The sequence below is a fragment of the Mustelus asterias genome, chromosome 10 (assembly GCF_964213995.1).
Source record: "Mustelus asterias chromosome 10, sMusAst1.hap1.1, whole genome shotgun sequence".
In the NCBI taxonomy this organism is placed as follows: domain Eukaryota; kingdom Metazoa; phylum Chordata; class Chondrichthyes; order Carcharhiniformes; family Triakidae; genus Mustelus; species Mustelus asterias.
Window position 1 is genome coordinate 86822370 of NC_135810.1, and position 8499 is coordinate 86830868.

At 43.6% G+C, this 8499-nt stretch overlaps 1 non-coding gene across 1 annotated transcript; it reads left to right on the plus strand.

The window, feature by feature from the left end:
• The first annotated feature begins 1396 nt into the window (after positions 1-1396).
• trnae-uuc (transfer RNA glutamic acid (anticodon UUC)) lies at positions 1397-1468 on the plus strand. Its single transcript has one exon. It is a non-coding gene; the product is annotated as a tRNA-Glu (tRNA).
• Positions 1469-8499: the final 7031 nt, after the last annotated feature.

Sequence of the window (8499 nt, forward strand, 5' to 3'; positions counted from 1 at the left end):
CCCGCGGCTGGGATTCTCCGGTCCCGCTGCAGTGAATGGAGTTTTGGCTGAGTGCCAATTTCCCCGTTCTCGCCGGCAGAGGTGGTGGGGCACACAACATTGGAAAATTCTGGCCTTTATTTCCTAACTTTTGCTGTTTTTTCCCTTACAGTCCCAACTTTCCCTCCACAAGAAATCAATCAACTATAGTATGGGCCGTGTTAAATTGGCGGTTAAACCTGGACAGCACGGTAGCACAGTGGTTAGCACTGCTGCTTCACAGCTCCAGGGACCTGGGTTCGATTCCCGGCTCGGGTCACTGTCTGTGTGGAGTTTGCACATTCTCCTCGTGTCTGCGTGGGTTTCCTCCGGGTGCTCCGGTTTCCTCCCACAGTCCAAAGATGTGCGGGTTAGGTTGATTGGCCAGGTTAAAAAATTGCCCCTTAGAGTCCTGAGATGCGTAGGTTAGCGGGATTAGCGGGTAAATATGTGGGGGTAGGGCCTGGGTGGGATTGTGGTCGGTGCAGACTCGATGGGCCGAATGGCCTCCTTCTGCACTGTAGGGTTTCTATGATTTCTATGAGTATTGTCCTTTGATGTCTGGTGCTCCACCATATGTTGCTTCTGGAAGTATGAGTCTGCCTCAGACACAGCAAACTCCCCTATGGATCAGAAAACTGTGAGTTCAAAACCTGGGTTCTTAATCGAGATTGATGCTTTGATAAATTACTAAGGATGCACTACAGTGCTGGAGGTGCTGCCTTTTGAGTGAGATCTTGAACTGAAGCCCTAGTTGCCATTTTCACCTAAAAATTCCATGACGTTGTTTGAAGAGCAGGAGTTCTCTTGGTGTTCTGACCAATATTTATCCCTCAATTAACACCACCAAGTCAGATTGACTGGTCATTAATCTCACTGCTGTTTCCACGTTTTGCAATGTGAAAATTGTCGCCGTGCTTGCCCACGTAATAACAGTGAATGTATTTGAAAAAATAATTCATTGATCGGGAAGTGCTTTGGAATATCCTGAGGGAGTAGAAGTCACTTTATAAAAGTAGGATTTTTTTTTACATTAAAGGGCAAGTTCTCGGCACGTGTTCTGATGGTGAGCAAAATGGTGGGAAAATGGAACACAGAACAGGAACAGACCCTTCATCCCATGAGGTTGTGCTGAACATGATGGCAAATGAAACGCATCCCTTCTGCCTGCCCTTGGTCCATATCCCTCTATTCCTTGCATATTCATGTGCTTATCTAAAAGCCCCTTAAATGTCCCTATCATATTTGCCTGCACCACCACCCCTGGCTGTGCGTTCGAGACACCTATTACAGCATCTACTACTCTCTCTATAAAAAAACTTGCCCCTTACATCTCCTTTCAACTTTCCCCCTCTCACCTTAAGTGCATGCCCCCTAGTATCATATGGTCTAGCGGTTAGGATTCCTGGTTTTCACCCAGGCGGCCCGGGTTCGACTCCCGGTATGGGAATTCACATTTTGCCACATACCAATTAATGCTCTTTGAACTGATCCACTTCAGATCAGCCATGATCTTATTAAATGGCGGGGCAGGCTCGGGGGGCTAGATGGCCTACTCCTGCTCCTATTTCTTATGTTCTTATCAGACATTTCAGGCCCTATTTTACCATCAAGTTGCACCCATTTTTGGGTGCGGAAATTTGGTAAAGTCGGGCATGAGGCGAGTAGTGTGAACTATGCCCGCCACCACGCCGGTTCCCCCTTTACCAAGGCCCCAAAATGGCCACGATTGGGACCGTGCCCGAAATGGGCGCAATGGCCATTTAAATGCATTTGCCTGCATTTAAATTGGCTTAATGGACTGCATGCCCAACCTTTACCTTTTCCCCCTTTACCACCACGCCCATCCGGATTTGGCGTGAAACAGGCGTGCTCCACAAAATTCTGATTCGGGCGCTCCAGTTAGTGAGAAGGTAAGTGCTGAGCGTCTGATGGCTCTCTGCTTGAGATCAGTTGGGGGGGGGAGGGAGGAGGGGTGTCCGCAGCCACTCTGCCTGTGATCAATGAGGGGGAAGGGGGGTCCGCTGCCACTCTGCCTGTGATCAGTGAGGGGGAAGGGGGGCTCTGTTGCCACTCTGCCTGAGATCGGTGGGGGAAAGGGGGAGGAGGGGCCTGCGATTGGTCTGGGTGGTGGAGTGGGTGGGGGGATAAGGGGGTCAGTAACATTGCGGGGGTGTATCTGTGGGGGCCGGGGTGGAGGCATTATCTGGCCCAGGAGCAATGTGGCATTCTATCATTTTTTTTCTGTGCATGTGCAGTTGGGGGCGCCAATCGGAGCTGCAGGATTTCAGGCGTGTTAAGCCCCACCCACAGGCTTCTACAGCACGATTTGGAATTGCTGATATTTTTTCAGGCAGAGTGCATATGGGGGTGCCTGAGAACGGGTCTGAAACTCTCCCAGTTTCAAGTCCGCCCAGCACTTAGTATCTAAATGGTAAAATAGGGCCCTTCAACTCTGGGAAAAAATTCCTGACTGTCAACCCTGTCTATGCCTCTCATAATTTTATAGACTTTAATGCCAGCAAATACTCCCGCAACCTTTCCAAGATGAACTGGTGATGAGCAAAGTTGCATATTGTGGTCGACACAGCTTCATTATTAATCTTCAGATGGGAATTGGATAAGTATCTTGAAGCATAAAATACTACAGGGATATGGGGAAGAGCTGAATAATGCGACTCATTTGAAAGCGCTTGCACTGAGTCGATGTGCTAAAGTGTACTATTCAAAGATTCTATAGCTGCAAGGATTTGGAAAATGGAGGTCTATGTATAAGTTTCACTGTTAAACAGAAGTAAACAATGACACTCAGATAGACTGAAATGGCCTCTTACACTACATTCTCCGTCGCATCATGGCATTTAAATTTTAATATGCGCCTTTAACTTTACTTCACATATCTTGTTTTCTCTGGATTTACTGGCAATGCTCGATGTCAGTACAATGTGTTTTACATTTATTTGTCACAGAAATACCTTCCATGTGCATTATTTAATTCCAGTACTGCTGTTAAGTAACAATACTTTGTCATTTTTGTGTTCTTGCTTAAATTTTCGTTTGGACCTGCTGCCAAGTCCTTTAGGTGGTAAGGATGCCCTGTCAACCACACTTTGCTGCACTTCTTACCTCCTTTGTCAGATTGGGACTGTTGTGTTCCATCAGAATAGTCGCACCATTGATGGGTTTACCAGCACTACTGGGGCCTGGTTGTTAAATTGACTATTCCTCCGATGGCAGTAATAAGACATTTTCCCCACAGCTGGATGATTGTACTTTTTGATATTTATAGCTTGTTGGGTGCTTGGAGACTGTAAAACTTATTAGTGATATGTTTAAGGATTATGAATGTGTTTAAGGATTACAAAGTGTTTAAGGGTTATTATTGCACAGATGTTATGGTTTGAAATTACACTGTTAGCCTCTCCAGTCCGGAATGCTTGGGACCAGATCATCCCTGCATTATAAAATGATCGTAGAATGTGTAACCACAACTGTGTGAACTGGAAAAGATGGAGGTTATAAATATTTACCTGAAACAAAAACAGTGATAAAACATTAAAAAGCAATAATAAAAATTGTTTTACTCATCCAAATGCTGTATCTTCCACGTTTTGGCTCCCAAAGTACTGATGTCAATGACATTGAGGGAATGGCAGGTTGGGCAGCACCTTAATGATACTGCCAGTAACAGGAAGGTAACTTGGATAATTTGACAATCACGATTTAAAGCACTGGAGCCCAGGGAGTTACTGAGCATTCTGGATCTTTTGTTTTTTATTTGGCTTTGCTTTATTATTGTCACATGTATTGGGATACAGTGAAAAGCATTATCTCCTACGCGCTATACAGGCAAAACATACCAAAACATGGAAGATACAGCATTTGGATGAGTAAAACAATTTTTATTATTGCTTTTTAATGTTTTATCACTGTTTTTGTCTCAGGTAAATATTTATAACCTCCATCTTTTCCAGTTCACACACTTGTGGTTACGCATTCTGTGATCATTTTATAATGCAGAGATGATCTGGTCCCAAGCATTCCGGACTGGAGAGGCTAACAGTGTAATTTCAAACCATAACATCTGTGCAATAATAACCCTTAAACACTTTGTAATCCTTAAACACATTCATAATCCTTAAACATATCACTAATAAGTTTTACAGTCTCCAAGCACCCAACGTAGAGTACATGGGGGAGAAGGCAAGGAGAGGGTGAAGAATATAATGTTACAGTCATAGCTAGGGTGTAGAGAAAGATCAACCTCGTGCGAGGTAGGTCCATTCAAAAGTCTGATGGCGGCAGGGAAGAAGCTGTTCTAGAGTCGGTTGGTGTGTGATCTCAGACTTTTGTATCCTTTTCCCGCTGGAAGAAGGTGGAAGAGAGTATGTCTGGGGTGTGTGGGGTCCTTGATTATGCTGGGTGCTTTTCCGGGGCAGTGGGAAGTGTAGACAGTGTCAATGGATGGGAGGCTGGTTTGCGTGATGGACTGGGCTATGTTCACAATCCTTTGTAGTTTCTTACGGTCTTGGTCAGAGCAGGAGCCATACCAAGCCGTGAAACATCTGGAAAGATCTGAAAATTGGAAAGGTTCTGGATGTCCTGCACCTGTATGGATTGGAGTTTATTTGTCTAGAAGGTGTCACAGTTGTTGCCCTGATGATCACCTGATTTGGATCCGGCAATGTTGATAATGGAACATTCTGCAATTCCTGGACACTTTGTACAGTTTGGCCTCATATTGCTGCACGTTGGATGGTTTGAACAGCGTGGTACGGAATGGTCTGAAAGATTCACTGCTGATTTGGAGACAGTAGCTCTTGTCCAACAGCCAGCTACACCGACTGAATCTGACCCTGCTCTTGCAAGTTTTACATTGTCCTGGGGAGTGCTGCAGGAGGGAGCTGGGGAGGGGGAGGGAATGTGGGCAGATAAGGAGCAGCAGTAGGAGGACGAGGTGGCAATCTGGGTATCTTACAGGGAAGCTGAATATTGGTGTGGAAATAACCCGACTCCCATTTGATACCCAACCATCTGAGGCTGGACAAACTAAATGGATCCTATCCCGGTGCTGGCTGCCATTCTCTTTATGGGCACCACCATAGTCACACCATATTAATAGGCAAGATGTTGACCATCTGAGTCTGAGTGCCAGAAATAGTAAGGCCCTTGTAGATGCAGCATTATGGGTAAGCCTGATTTGATCTGGATGGGGACAGTGATGAGTCTGTGAGTTGCTGAATAAATATCTGGTCAACATGAATTTCCGGACTAGAGAGGTTACAATATGTCGTTACCTTTCTCTTGTCGCAATCAAATTGTCTTCTCACAAATTGAAAGGTTCCTTGCTCTTTCTGCAATTTAGTTATTATTATAGTAAGATATATTAAAAGAATCTGGAATTAAGATTCTACTGATGACCATCAAACTATTGTCGATTGTCAGAAAAACCCATTTGGTTCACTGATGCCCTTTAGGGAAGGAAATCTGCTGTCCTTATTCAGTCTGGTCTACATGTGACTCCAGAGCCACAGCAATGTGTTGACTCTCAACTGCCCTCTGAAATGGTCCAGCAAGCCACTTAGTTCAAGGGCAACCAGGGATGGGCAATAAATGCTGGCCAGCCAGCAAATCCGATGTCCCATGAATGAATTAAAAAAATGTTTTTCCTCAGGTCTTACTGAAAATAGGAAAGTTAAGCCAAGGGAGTTGCTTCACACGTCCTTAAGAATTGAGAATACGGCAGTGCTACAGATCATTCTCACATTTCACCAGAACTCTGCAGACAATAAATGTAATTAACCTTGTTACCCAGGCCTTGGAAGATCTATCTTTTATTGTTTTGAATATGTGAAATATTCTTATATATTTAATACACAAAATCAGTACAATGTGTCAGGGAAACAAGTTACCTGGAGGACATTGGTACTGGAAAAGCTTCTCTACATGGGCCCTGTATTTTGTCTGTGATTTGACATTTGAAAGATGTAAAAAATAGTCTTTACAAAATTGCCATCTTGACCTCAAGGTATTAAATGTCTGGTGAAAAGTGAACAACAAGTAAGAGAGAATAGATGATTGGCAGTGAGTTACAAGGCAGTAATTCACTCGAGCAGTTCTGATAAAATTACAAAGCGTGAAACTCATGCTCAAGCAGTTTATCAACGTCAAGGGAGTTCAGAGATTGAGTTACTTTGTGAATCTGACCACTGCTTATTTGTTATCCCTTTCAATGCAATATAATCCAGAGTTTATTTTTTCTAAATAACATTATTTATTTGACATTCCGTAGAATCATCAGACAGGTGGTCTGAGCAAGGTAGAAACCAGTCTCACAGAGGTGAAAAGGTGACAATAGACCTGAAGACATGTGGCAAGACATGACTTAGGTTACAGAGAAATGCTATCAGCCTCTTTTCAGCATTGGATTGCCAAGGAATAATCTCAGCAGTTGCGGGAATTGTTAGATTTAAATAATGTCAAGGGTGTCAGCTGGCCATCATCTTTTTAAATGCATTTTCTATTATTGAATGAAATAAATCTTTCCTTGCTTTCCAACCAAAGTTGCTTGATTTATCGAGATATTAGGATTGTTGGCTCAGCAAGTCAGCAGAATTTCCTTTCACCCCATTAATCACTTGGATTCAACCTCAACTGGTGTTATTCCTCTGCTGGATGTAAGAGTTTGACCCAATATAGAATCATAGAATCCCTACAGTGCAGAAGGAAGCCATTTGGCCCATTATGTCTGCACTGACTCTCCAACAGAACATCCCACCCAGGTTTTATCCCCGTAGTCCCAGATACTCAGTATAGAGAGTTCAACTTCATCCAGGAGCTCCGCAAGTATCCACCCTTGACACACGTATTCCAAGGATGCACAGTGCCAAAACCATTTAATTTGTCTTGCTGCTGGTTGAGAATGAAGCGAAAGGACATGAATATTAAGCCATACGTCTCAATGACTGAATTTATTAACAGATTTGAATATCAGTCTGGACTACTCCACGAGGCCAATAACCTACACATCCTGGGACACTAAGGGGCAATTTAGCATGGCCAATCCACCTAATCTGCACAACTTTGGAGTATACGATAAGATTTTGGAGAGTCTGGACCTCTGTTCCGAGTTGAGGTAGTGCATTGTATGAAACTCTTCCAAAATTTAGCACAAATCACTACTCAATTGGCAATTTTACATTGAGAAGGTTGGGATTGGTGTGTGTGTGGGTGGTGGGGGGAGCTAGAAAATTTTCACTGCAGCAGGGAGTTAGGAGCACTCACCTGAAACTAGAGGTAAGCATAGGTTAAAAGGTGCTTTGCTCTTTCTCTGACCCATGCTATACCTGACTTGCTGGCGCTTGTTACTGACATTGTTTGGAAAGTGTGGAACTGGGTTCCATCCATTCCATACCTGACTTACAGCAACACACAAATTCACTCAGAAAGATATGTCTCTTCAGAGAAAAAAACGGCCATAATGCGAAAACACATCCTGGCTAAGCTTTTACCTTTCGAAAATAAATCAAAATACTGCAAGGAATTAAGCTCCAAATCCCCAACCTGCTGGTTCAATATTTTCATATAAAGAAAGGATAATAAAGAAATGGTGAAGAAACATCAGTTGGATTTTAACCTTGCAATAATAGAAATAAACTTGTTGCGAGATAAGATTACTGACAAGAATGATCAACTACCCTGATTTAAAGGTACAGGGCTAAACTGTGCAATTTGTTTTGGCAAGGGATTGTCATTGTCAATCTGCACATTCCTGTTGCCATAGAGGTAGACAGCACGCAAACTTGATGCTTGCTGCCTCCACATTTACCTAATTATAACATTGGTCGGAGCAAGTCCCACACTTCTGGCCACTCAACAGGGGATGGAATAAGTGTTTGCAGAGGTCAAATAGTTCAGCAATCCTGCACCTCTTACAAAGCGTTCTATTCCTCTTAAAGGGAAGCTGCAGCGACTCACAAGAGATTTCTGTGGAATGCTATTACTGCAATTCTAAAGAAATAAATTGGAACACTCGGGGAGGAGACAGGGCTTCTAGGTTCACAGATGTAGTGATGGAGGTGGGCAGGAAGAGAGAGGCTTTGTTGTTGCGAGGAGGAAGTTGTGGGGGAGGGGAGGGGAGTGGAACAGAAGGCCCTCCAGGACCATGCTCAGAAGGGAACAGGAACCAAGTGCCCACTTTTATGGAAAGTTTCTATATGCATTGCACAGCAGACCTGTTGGATGGTATTTCACATCTCAGGGATGTCCAGATCCATTTCAAACAGGGACTCTCTTGAAAGGAAGGCATTAAAAATGCAAAGTGCTGGACTTTAATTCTATCAAGACAATGGAAATTGCTAACCAGCCAAATACTCATCAGACATTCAACACCTCCTCTGGAGAATTATATAATTGCACCTGTTGTTGATTTCTCCCTTGAAATGTATCAAAAGTTTCAGAGAAAAAAGATCAAAAAATGGG